This window comes from Anopheles merus, chromosome X (assembly GCF_017562075.2).
Source record: "Anopheles merus strain MAF chromosome X, AmerM5.1, whole genome shotgun sequence".
NCBI classification, from domain to species: Eukaryota; Metazoa; Arthropoda; class Insecta; order Diptera; family Culicidae; genus Anopheles; species Anopheles merus.
Genome location: NC_054081.1, coordinates 10,268,489 through 10,280,236, shown reverse-complemented (window position 1 = coordinate 10,280,236; position 11,748 = coordinate 10,268,489). Strand labels below are relative to the sequence as shown.

Below are 11,748 nucleotides of genomic sequence, written 5' to 3'. Positions count from 1 at the left end.
GTTTTAGGAGTCAGCTTCGGAATCGGAATCGGCTCCGAAAATGGCTTAGGAATTAGCACCGGAACCGGAAACTTCTGATTCCATGACAGATTCTGATGCCGGAGCTAATTCCAATTCCGGAACCAATTCTGATTCTGGCTGGCAATTCTGAGATGAAAAAACCGATTCCGAATCCGGATCAAATTCCGATTCCGGAATCCGAGTTGGCTCCGGAATCAACTTTAGAATCGGAATCGTTTCCGGAGTTGAAATCGGCTCTGAAATCTACTCCGGAATCAGAATCGTCATTTTGTCATCTCCTTAGGACGTTTTGGCCCTATGCAGCTAAGATTGTATCGATAGCTGCAACGGATCCAAACGATCCATCATTCTCATGAAGACTTCGGAACTGGTTCTACTTCTGAAACTTCTTATTTTAATTCCAGCACTTATTCTGATTCCGGAGTCGGCTCGGAATTGGAATCGGAGAACGACCAACAAAACAGAAACTATTTGAAGAATTGTTTGGTAAAACTTCTATAATTAAGAGCATGTAACATGATTTGCATAAAATTTAATTCCACAAAGAAAAAAATAACATGACAACAGTGTGTGCCTTTGTGTCATTACTGATTACTAAACTCCAACTCAACCATAAACAAGACGATAGTTGCGTAACCTAACGAAAGCGAAATGACGTCTGAACCATTCTGAAACTCTGAATCTTCCATTGGACAATCCTCGTCTAACACTGCAAAAAACGGGTTTCGCCCGTCCGTATCTCGCAAATCGTTCGATTCAATTAGAACGTTGTTAATTAGTTGTTAATCAATTCGTCTACTCTGGGATTAGTCGGATTTTTCTGCTGCTATCGCATTTTACCTTCTGCCTAGTTGCCGGATGCGCGCAGTCTCCAACACACTTCAATCCGAAACTCCAACACTGCCTGCTGTCGACGCGCACACGCTGTAATGCAACATCGTTAAAGCACTGACAACGCGAAAGCAAAAGGAAATAAGCTGAAACTCCTCGCCAGTACAGCCACTGGGCAAGAATCTCAAGCTCCAATGCACGACGATGCCAAGAAGTTCGTCCTGCCAATGACGCAAACAGGCAAAGGACAGCAACCCCAATCCGGTTTCCAAGACAAATGACGCAAATTTTCGGAAAGTCTCTTGCGTGCACGAATAAAAAAAAACCCCCCAAAAAATGCGCAAATTTTCAAACATCGTAAAACGCTCCGATTCGCTATCATAATCCCGGCAGATCGGCGCGCGGCAGCAATTCAACACGGCATTGAATCGCGGTCGGTTCGGAACCCACCTTGGTGCAGATATTCCCACCCTTCCCTGCGCAACGGATGTCTTTGGAGATCAATTAACATAAATCAGACGAACCAAAGTTCTCGTTGGCGTTGGCAAGTCTCACGCACCGGAGCTGACGTCAATTCGGATCGTTCAGTTTTCGATCGTTATTGATCCATTGCGTGTTTAGAACACTTTGGGAATTGTGAGTTAAAATTAGTTTTAAAAACACACAAGCCAACTTGTGATAGTAGTTGGATCTCAACAGAAGTTTTGGAATCTCAACAGAGGCACAAGAAAAACCAGCCTCATTGCCAACAATAAGACCTACAACGAATCGCATGGCGCATAATGCTAAGGCATCTGCTAACCCCCAGAACAACGTAGAATTAATTAGTCTGCAATTAACGACGCAAAACATTAGCAAGTGATTAAGCAGGGCATTCCCCTCAACTCTTGCTTGATAACGCTTTTGTTTTGCTACCCAAGAACTTTAGGAAGTCGTCTTAAAATTCTACCGACCTTCTCCTCTCCTTATCAACTTACTCTCCTTGATTGCAACCGAATCGCCGTATCGTATCGATTCGCCGCACCGTGTTTTGCAACATTAAGCTAGTATCGTCTGATCTGGTGGCTCATTTACATAGCCATTAATTAGCTGGCTTACCGGGCGCCCCTAATTGCCCATTTTTCCCACGGATCCTGAAATTTGGAGGCAGCACACAGAAACAAAAAGCCCATTTTACATACACTTCCTGCTTCGCAAAGCAATCATCTGGTCACTTCATTAAAATTTACACACATTACACATGGGAATTAATGTCGTACACGGATCAACGGTACGGACGGAATTCGTAATGAGGCGTGCCGGTCGGAATTCTACCGCAAAACCCATCTTCGATACAGTCGAAAAACAAAGAACGCTGGACAAAAGGTGGCGGGGTCCTTTGTCGTCCGTGCACGTGCCTTACCAGCGCGTACCCGAGCGCCCAATGTCAATCGCGAACCGAGGCCCAGAATGCAAAACGAGTACATTGCAATTAGAAGCGGCTGGACTGACCTATCACCGCCAGCACCGACCCGAACTACCAATAGGAGCAGGATATGATGGCGGAGCAGGATATGATGGACCCGATACTAGGAGCAGGATATACCTTCGTGGCTGAATCTTGTTGTGCAAGTGGTGAGCGAAACAAATAATAAGCGCAACAAATATTGATTACAATCACAAACAAACGCTCTCGATTTCCATCAGTTTTGATGTTACTTTCTTGCGTTACGTAACGCTACGGGTAGATCTATACAACGTATTTTTATCCTATTTTATGTCATCTGAACTATCGGGTCAAACGTTTTAATCAACGTTTTAATGAGTTTAGAAGTATATTTTGAGTTATAAAACCAAAACGCCAATACACAGGCAATACGAAAACAGCTCGTAGAATTATTGAATATTGATAGTATTGATGTAGTCAGTTATACGGAACCAAAACTATGGATTTAATTTTATGTGTGTTTAGAACATTTGAAACCAAATGTCAACATTTAAAAACAAAAACTCTCTATGCTTGATAATGAATAACTGCTTTGCCTATGGTGCAACAAATGATTGCGTTTTTTCAAAAGATATCTATTTTGCTATTTTTTTAATGCACACATTTATTAAATACAAAATGGCACTAGATTGTCAGTAAGTACCGTTATGCTTCAAATTACGGACATTTGGCACGTTTTTATTGCATATCTTCATGTCTAGGCACTGGTCATACCGCTTTTTATTTTTTTAATAATTGCCATGATGTGCTAGAATAAATTAAAACTTGTGTCTGTTAAATAAAATTAAAATAAATTAAAACCTCTAGTAGGCCCTGGTGCCACAGTAAATAAATATTTTCTGTCGGTCAGTTCACCACCAGAGGCATTCTTAGCAGTTTTGCTTCAAACATACACCAGTGTTATTTCTTCGATAATTTCTTTTCAACGTGTCTAGGTGCATTGAAATACATCAGAAGCTATAGTGGAAATAGTTATCAACGCGAAAACAATAGTGTTTTATCATATTATGGACTGAATTTCATTAAAACACGTATTTTATTCTGACCAGAATTCGAAGCAAGGTTTTTTGTCTTGTTTTTAATTCCGGACAGCCGAAGAAAATTTTGATCCATCGTGTTAAAATATGTTTTTAGACAGTGATAATAGCTAGAAAACAACGATATTAGAAGATGTATGTGACAAATTTGAACAAATTTGAAATTTGACAAATTTGATGGCCGTACGGGAAAGACCGTCAATTCGCGTAGCAGTTCCTGGGTTCTATTCATCTAAGAGTACAAGGGAAAAACAGCACCCAAACCCCGTTGCATTTAAGACCATCGTTCTGTCGGCCTACATACAGAATCAAGTATCCAGACATTAAAACAAGTTAAAAACTGAAATGGCGTAGTGTGTAGATTTGAAGGTTCGAAAAGGAATTTTGAGGCTGTCCGGAATATGAATCAAATCGTTCGTAATTTGAAACATGAGCTCGAAACTGTCCGGAAAATGAATCACAATACCGTTGCAGTTTTATGATTTTGCGCAATGTATCGAGTAAAATTATTGGAAATCTTTATTTTTTCGCAAATGTAGAAAGTTTGCTTTAGTTAAGTGAATAATACAGATGTTTGGTCGATTAAAATTGAAATAGTTGAAAAATATTAGATGCCAAAAACGTCTTAAGTGTCCGTAATTCGAAGCAGTACGGTACTATGCTTAGCTAATACTTATTCCATAATCTGTACCTGTCAATAGTCATTAAGTAAAAGCTTAAATTTTACGCAAAAGTTAAGACAAGTTTGCCTTAAGAAGCCTGGTAATGTTGTAAGAATGATACTAATGTTACCACAAACTTGTTCATACCTTCTTTAAGGTTGATGATGATGGCCTGTCCAAACGTCCCATACCTATGCAATCGTCCCATATTTGGGTAAGCAACTGGGCATAATCATATCCTATTTTTTTAATTTATTTTATTTTTTTAATCCACTGTTCAAATGTTCATTTCTTAAATCATTATTCCTCTTGTCTACTTTGACATTCCCCAACCGACCCAAAAAGCTTTGATATGTTCGAAAATTTGATAAAGAATTGGTTTCCAGAAATTTGATCAATTTAGTAAACTACCTTCGCCTTCTCAGGCACCTCATTCCCGAACTCTTTCAAGGCATTTCTAACCCTGTAAATAACCCCGTATTGACTAGTTGGCTTACTCTTTCACGAATCAGCTTGCTGTTTGTTTTGCGCCCAAGGCTTTGGTTGACTTATGGGGCCGTCCCTGCTAACGCATGCGACACGCAAATCATGACCAGGTGGTCTAAAGGAAATCTGGCAGCTTCCAGCCCTTCGAGCATTTTTCCCCAGAAGCATATCAGTTGCTTTGCCGAGAAATATGATCAGATTAGTCAGATTTTGAATGCTCTTTTATTCTCCTACAATATCATAGGGATGATAAATCAATGCGTTGCTATCAAGTATCCAAGCACCATGGAACTATGGCCTCCTCGCCAAAACTACATGGAATATGGCGGGACTACTCAAATGCTCATCTTAAAAAGAAGAAAAAAAATCTCAGACAACCTACACTTTAGGCAGATTTCAATGTATTTAATCATTATTTGCATAGTATGCCCTAACGTAATAACGCGCAAAATCCACGCTAGCTGTAACTGCCCTGAACATGGGAAATGGAATGTATAAATATATAAGTAAACGCATTGATGCTGATATCATCAGATATTCAATTAACGACTAAATCGAAACGAAGCCCCCTTTATTAAGACCCTATTAAATTACAGGAATAATTCCGGAATTCATCTATCGCTGACCTGATCAAACACCGTGGGAAAGTTTAGCGATTGCATAGAAACACGCTTGGCAGCGAACGCGTGGTTGCTACAGACTATACATATCCAAAGTTAACATCCTTCTTCTTGGCGTAGTCGTTGTTGAAATATGCAATGCAAATATATCTATTTTTTAAACGGGAGTTTTCAGGTTTTTCCTGTAAGTTATTGGAATTTGTATCCTTAAATGAAAAATAGCTGGATCCCATTGATATAATTCTACTGGCAGTGAAATGTAGCCATCAATTCAACACATTGATTCCGGTTCGCCGATTGATTTTGGAGTCGGTTCAGTGGCACAGATTAACAACATAACCGTCATAGTTCAAGACCCATACGAACCAAACCTCTCAAACATAGAACTGAGCATCCTGTTATGGGCATACCAATCAGTCATTTACTTCAAGGCCAAGGCAATTAGCGGCTATAGCAGATTGAAATCAACATAGCTGGTGGCGTTGTTGCTCAAAATAATAATAATAAGAAGAAGAAGAAGAAGGAGAAGAAGAAGAAGAAGAAGAAGAAGAAGAAGAAGAAGAAGAGTTTTGCTCATTGAAATCCATTAACTGAACGTCTGATCAGGAGGGATAGATAACATATCTATTGAGCCAGATGCCTAAAACCTGACCTGGTAACATACTGATCAAGGTTTGGATCAAAAATATGTTTGTCATTATTGCACATCAGCAAGAATCGGGGTATGCCCGACTGCCAGGAATTTTGAGCGACCTAAGCTTAGGTAGTAGGTATTAGGAAGAATGATCCTATGGCGGAAACTGGGGCTAAACTGAGGATCTTATGATTGAAACTCAGGATTCCCATCCGGAACATCTTCCAGTAGCAAGGACCCATTCTCCAGTTTTTGTTTATACTGATGCGTACAAAAAGACTGTATTGTGAGAGTCAATAGAATAAGTAAAATAAGAAGATTCTGGACTGCAAACTTGTGCGTCAACACGATCTGAAAATTATCCTCAAAGTGATGAAAAAAAATCAAGATAACTACTTGGGTTACGATATAAAATGGGTAAAAGTAAGGCTCATCCCTCTACGTTACGCTAACGTTATGCGTAATGCCTGTTTATCCCAAACCTAAGCAGCATTTGTATTGAACGCCTGATTTAATCGTCTTGGATGGGCAAATTGACTGATAATTCTGGCTTAGTATTAATTATTTACATGTATCATTAAGAAAGGCAGAAATTTGGAATAATTATACAAAAGTTCAGTAATCGATCACAAAAATTGTGTGATTTATAATTTAAGAATATTAAAAATAGATATTAAATAATTATTATATTATTATCATTCATTTAAAAATTAATTTTAAAATCAATTTATGTTAACTTGAATAAATACTCAAATAAAAAAACATTAAATTATATAGATATTTTTTTAAATATTTGTTTATTTATTTGCCCACATCTTGGTAAAACCAGGGCATAGAATTTGTAGGGCCTGTAATTTGATAGTTAATGTAGTTTATCAATATATTTCATATATTTGATACACAAAATATGATTTAAATTTGTTTAATTTTCTATTTATTAATAATGCTAATTCAATTTAGTTTCCATTTTAAGGGTTTTTACTTTCCCATGGTTTTTGTTCGTGAACCACAGTGCAATGATGTGCAAAAATAAAACTTTTTGGTACTTATAATGTAACAATTAGCTTAAATTATCATTACAGTTCATTTTTTTCTATTCAAACAGTCTAAAACAGTTGGTCGCATGGATGGCAAAAGTACAATAAACATGTTGCAATATTATAAGGCATATAACGCTTCTCCAATGTAACATAGAGGGTTGAGCCTTACTTTTACCATAAAATGAGTTGATATGGGATATGGAAACTATGGCGTAAACATAAAATTAAAGGATACAATTAAATAATTAATATAAAATTAAAGGATACAAGGCAACCCAGGATCCATTGCAAACAAATAAATCCTTTCAAAAAGTGGCCAAAAACTGCCGTAATTGTTTAAATTATTTCCGTGTCCGTCAAACCTAGACACAATCTGGCATCGCTGGATACATCCCTGACATTGCAACACGTCCAAGAAGATCTGTGTTTCCCAGTCCTGTAACCGGGCCAATACTAACTAGTTTCCGATAGGAAAATCACTGCCGCAAATGTAATTCACACGCTCGGAATAATGGAGCGGAATTTTACGTGGAGCGTGTAGTTCTGTTTGCTTTTGTTATTTTTATTACTATTTTGTGTTGAAATAAATTGTTCTGCGACAACACTCTCAGATCTGGTGTATGTGTTTCTTACTCAGCAAAATTACTTACTTACCGTTATGCATACATTTTGAGAGTGGAATTCTTCTTGGACAATCCATTAAAAATATACTCAATTTTTTTGTAAGTACATGAAAATCATTTTAAAATTCCGATTTTTGGACCACTGTTTGGAGTACAGTTTTTTTTTCTATGCATTCTGAAAATTACGGTTCAATACGATTCTTCAGCAAAAAGAGATTATGAAATAAATGAACGAAACATTGCCGGGTAGGTGGCTATTAGAACTGAAGATTAAGTAATCACCAGTCCGTGCTATTGAACGTGCCCAAGTCCGTCCACAATACATATTTCCTATCTCGGAATCCCACACACACACACACACAAACACGCGCACCTCTCCGGTACGATCAGCTGATGGAGCAGCGACATAGAACAACATAATCATCATCGTTGCCGTCGTCTTACCTTGGTACGGTCGAGCTGTTGCATCTGGCTGCACTGCATGCACCGCGCAATTCAGCAGTGCATGCAGTCATTTGCATCCATCTTCTTACAAACAGCTGATGTTCGGTGAGCGAGATATGATTGGGGAGAGGGCCGACTGAAGAGGGTTCTCGACAGTGACAACATAGATTTTTATGCACAGTTCAACCGCATACTACTTAAACACACACACAGACACACATACACATACTGATGCCGGTAAATAGTCTGATCGGGCACACTTACCGACATTGCATGTGAAGCTACCACAAGCCGGATGCCTTGGTGCATCATCCTGCGAAATTAGCGGGACTCCGGGGTCCGAGATAGACTATTGGCTGCGATTGCGAAACAAGAAAAATGCGCAAAACACACACACACACACAGAAATGTTTTACAGGGCATGCACCCACCACCCCTTGCATAGCACAAACACGTGTACACACTAGAACGGTAACGAAACTGGCGAGGAAAAACAAATCAAACGATTCAAACTGGCACAAACACGTACCTCTTTACCACGCTGCCACCGGGATGCCGCCTTTCGGGACCCAGAACGGGTTTCACAAATCGTGCGAGGGAAAATGAAGCGCGTGTGTGCGGTTTTGTTTTGCTTTTCCCCGAGTGCGCGCACGCATGCGCTGAAACAGCAACAATAACAGAAACCATATGACATTGACGTTTTCGCCAATATTTGGGAGTCCGTCCTGGGGAAAGGGAGTTCCTCGCTGTGGTTGAACTTGAAGGAGGAAAAAGATTGTTTAAATTTATTGTACTTAAAAAGAAACAAAGTAGGCTATGCATTATTTCAACATTTTCATGCGTCCAGTATTGCTGCATTTCGACTTGGAGAGCAGCAGTGCTTGCGGGAGTTTGTTTTCGTGCGGTTATTTCAACACCTTCTGTCAAATTGAGTGGTGATAAATGTGACAGCTGGCTCGATACAGCACGGTTCGGTCCGTTCCCAACCATATCGGTTACATAGAAGGCAAGCAAATGTGACGAATAGACAGTACCATTAGGGTGGTGGCAACGCTTTTCCGCATGCGATTTTATCGGACGGCCTGTCAAATTTTTGTATGGGATTCAAGGTGGATTTAAAAACATCAGGTGGTGGACTCTAGTGCATTTTGACAATTCGTCACTTGACGTAAGGTCCCCAGAATTCAAACTTTGTTTACATTTATTAAATTCGTTCATATAATTTATGTACCCCATTTTTTCGATAAAATATTCTTAAAAAATATATTTTGAACTTTGCGAGTTCTTATTTAACATTAAAAAATAGATTTAAGTGTGTTATTTTGTGTTATTCCGTGAAATATTCTGTAATTCATTGTGTTTTCGACATTTTTGATGATAAAAACTAAGAAATCATATTTATTTTCAATTTTCACATTAATTCCTCATTATCAACGAGCCGCATGGACAATGTACGTGAGAATAGAACATTTACTCACATGATTTTAAATTACGTGCATACACAAATCATCAAATCTTTTGTTAATATATCTCATTTATTCGATGAAATCAATAGACACACAAAAATGCAAATAATAACAAAGAAATCTGTTCTATTTGCTAAGCTTTGTGTGCGGAAACCAATGGTTAACGGTTTTAAAATGACGTAAAGTCCCTCAACTATGGCGACCCCCCAAAGGCCCCTATCCACCACCTGATATTTTTAATCCGCCGTGATGGGATTTGACAGATAACGTCGGACGACGAAATCGCACGTCCGACGTTATCTGTCAAATCCCATATAAATCTCGTCCGATAAAATCGCATCCGAATCGCCCTTAGGCGAGTGGCATTGCTTCGTAGGATGCAATTTTACCGGACGACCTGTAAAAAAATTATTAGCGCGATATGCATCGCTAGAACTAGGACGGCGATACGATTGCTTAAATAGAAAACTCCAATGAGAACTGAAGCAAGTGAGAATTGAGTAATGGGCGTTCGTATAAAATCCATGTCAGCGTCACGTACTCAATTATGATAATCAGAGGTGTGATGCTCAAACAGTTGGTATGTCCAATAATATGCTTCGTAACATTTTTATGACCATCGCTAGGTCCGTCACTATGTCATGTCTTTTTTACGGCTATCAGTTCTGCACAGAGTCGTGCAAATTCCGAATGAAACAACCCAAATAGCCAGCTCGTACTTTATAGCTGATTTAGAGCTGTTTAACGAAAAATCCCGATCCCGGTCCGATGCCGTACTTTGTGGCTGATTAAGAGATAGACGGTACTTTGCGGAACTATAGAGCTTTTTAACAGGCACATGGTACTTTTTGGAACTTTGCGGCTGATTAGCACTATGTGTAGGGTTCATGGTGGAACTTGAAGGCTTGTTAAGAAAGGGTACTGAACTTGGTGGAACTTTATAGCTTTTTAACGCATGACATCGGTACGAGATGGCTCTTGTCAAAGTGTCAAAGACGGACGCCGGCAATAATCTCATTGCTGCTGCAGAAGTTAGATTCGTTAATTGAAGAATGAATATTGAGTGAAGTGATTGTGAATTATCAGTAAATTGTGTAAAATTTTGTGTAATTCATCAATACAAAGGATTTCTAAATATACACATGTGTTTAAACGAACGAAACAAATCTTGTTGTTTATTTCATCGATGACGCTTGCTTCAAAATAAAACACAAAGAAAAATAATCCCTGGCATCGTGGCATAAGGAAGCTGCTTAGGCGCTGTTTGAAAGACCCACACAGAACTTTGATGCTGTTTATCTACTGCAAAAGGCGAATTAGAGCAGCGATCTTTAGCGTGCCAAAATGAGCTGCTTAAGCAATGCTGGCTCTTTGGGTCCACTGGTTGGGTATTCCTCTCACTTTTTCAAACACCATACACTCAACAAACTCACTTTTTCGAGCGCCATACACTCAACAAACTCACTTTTTTATGCGCCATTCACTCAACAAACTCACTTTTTTATGCGCCATTCACTCATTTGCTATTTTTAGAAAGCATGAGTTGTTTGCCGTCTGCTAAACGTAGTCTTTCTATATTCCGTTTAGGTAGAGAGCTTGAGTCGTTTGGAACTCGTTTAGTGGTCTTTTGGTGGATTTGTGGCACTTGGAGAGGTCAAGTAATATACAGTGGAGCGCTGATTATCCGGGCTCATCGTGACTTGACCTCGCCCGGATATGCGAATAACACGGATAAAGAGTCAAATGACATATTTAATAACAAATTCTTTGTATTTTTTGGAAATAAATCGTATGTTTTGATAAACATTGCCCAGTTTTCCAATGACAACTACATGTTTTCCTATGAGAATATTTGAATTTTGCTATGAATTATATTGTTTTTTGTTATGCCCATGAGCTATGATAACCGATTTTTATAAATATCCTCCTTAGAACGCAATGTCACCCTTGTTTTGAACTGCCATTTCTCAACAGCATGGATAAACGGATGGCCGGATATAGGGTACCCGGATAAACGGCGCACCGCTGTAGAACGTTTTGACAAGTAGCCAAAAGTTTTTTAAAAATTCAAAATTCAAATAATATTCAAATTTTAATTGTGATAAAAATGATAGATCGGTCTATTCATGACTAGACAATTGTAAATTGGTTATTGAATGTTTCACCAAATGTATCGAAGTCTCATTGAATTCAAAAGGTTTAAGGGTTTGATGAGTTTTCCCGGGCTTTCTGCTGTCAAAAGGCATCCAAAATGACCAAACCGATTGTGGCTAATACTTGACCTCGCTCCTACACAGCACTTGCCCTATACCCACTTTGCAACGACACAAATTTTTTTAGTCGAAAACCGAGTTTGCTGTACGGCAAAGGTGAGCCTATCGCAAGCGACTGCAGGACA

At 38.9% G+C, this 11,748-nt stretch overlaps 1 protein-coding gene across 6 annotated transcripts in view; it reads right to left on the bottom strand.

Moving 5' to 3' along the window:
• LOC121588296 (all trans-polyprenyl-diphosphate synthase PDSS1-like) overlaps positions 1-8,559 on the bottom strand; it is a 56,822-nt gene extending 48,263 nt beyond the window's left edge. For 2 of the 6 annotated variants that reach the window (XM_041906063.1, XM_041906090.1), the window contains exon 1: positions 8,414-8,559. The gene's annotated coding sequence lies outside the window, so the exon portion shown is untranslated. Of the gene's footprint in view, positions 1-861; positions 883-7,884; positions 8,118-8,148 lie in introns of those variants that run through there. The other 4 variants (XM_041906054.1, XM_041906098.1, XM_041906071.1 and 1 more) reach the window with 4 other exon arrangements.
• Positions 8,560-11,748: the final 3,189 nt, after the last annotated feature.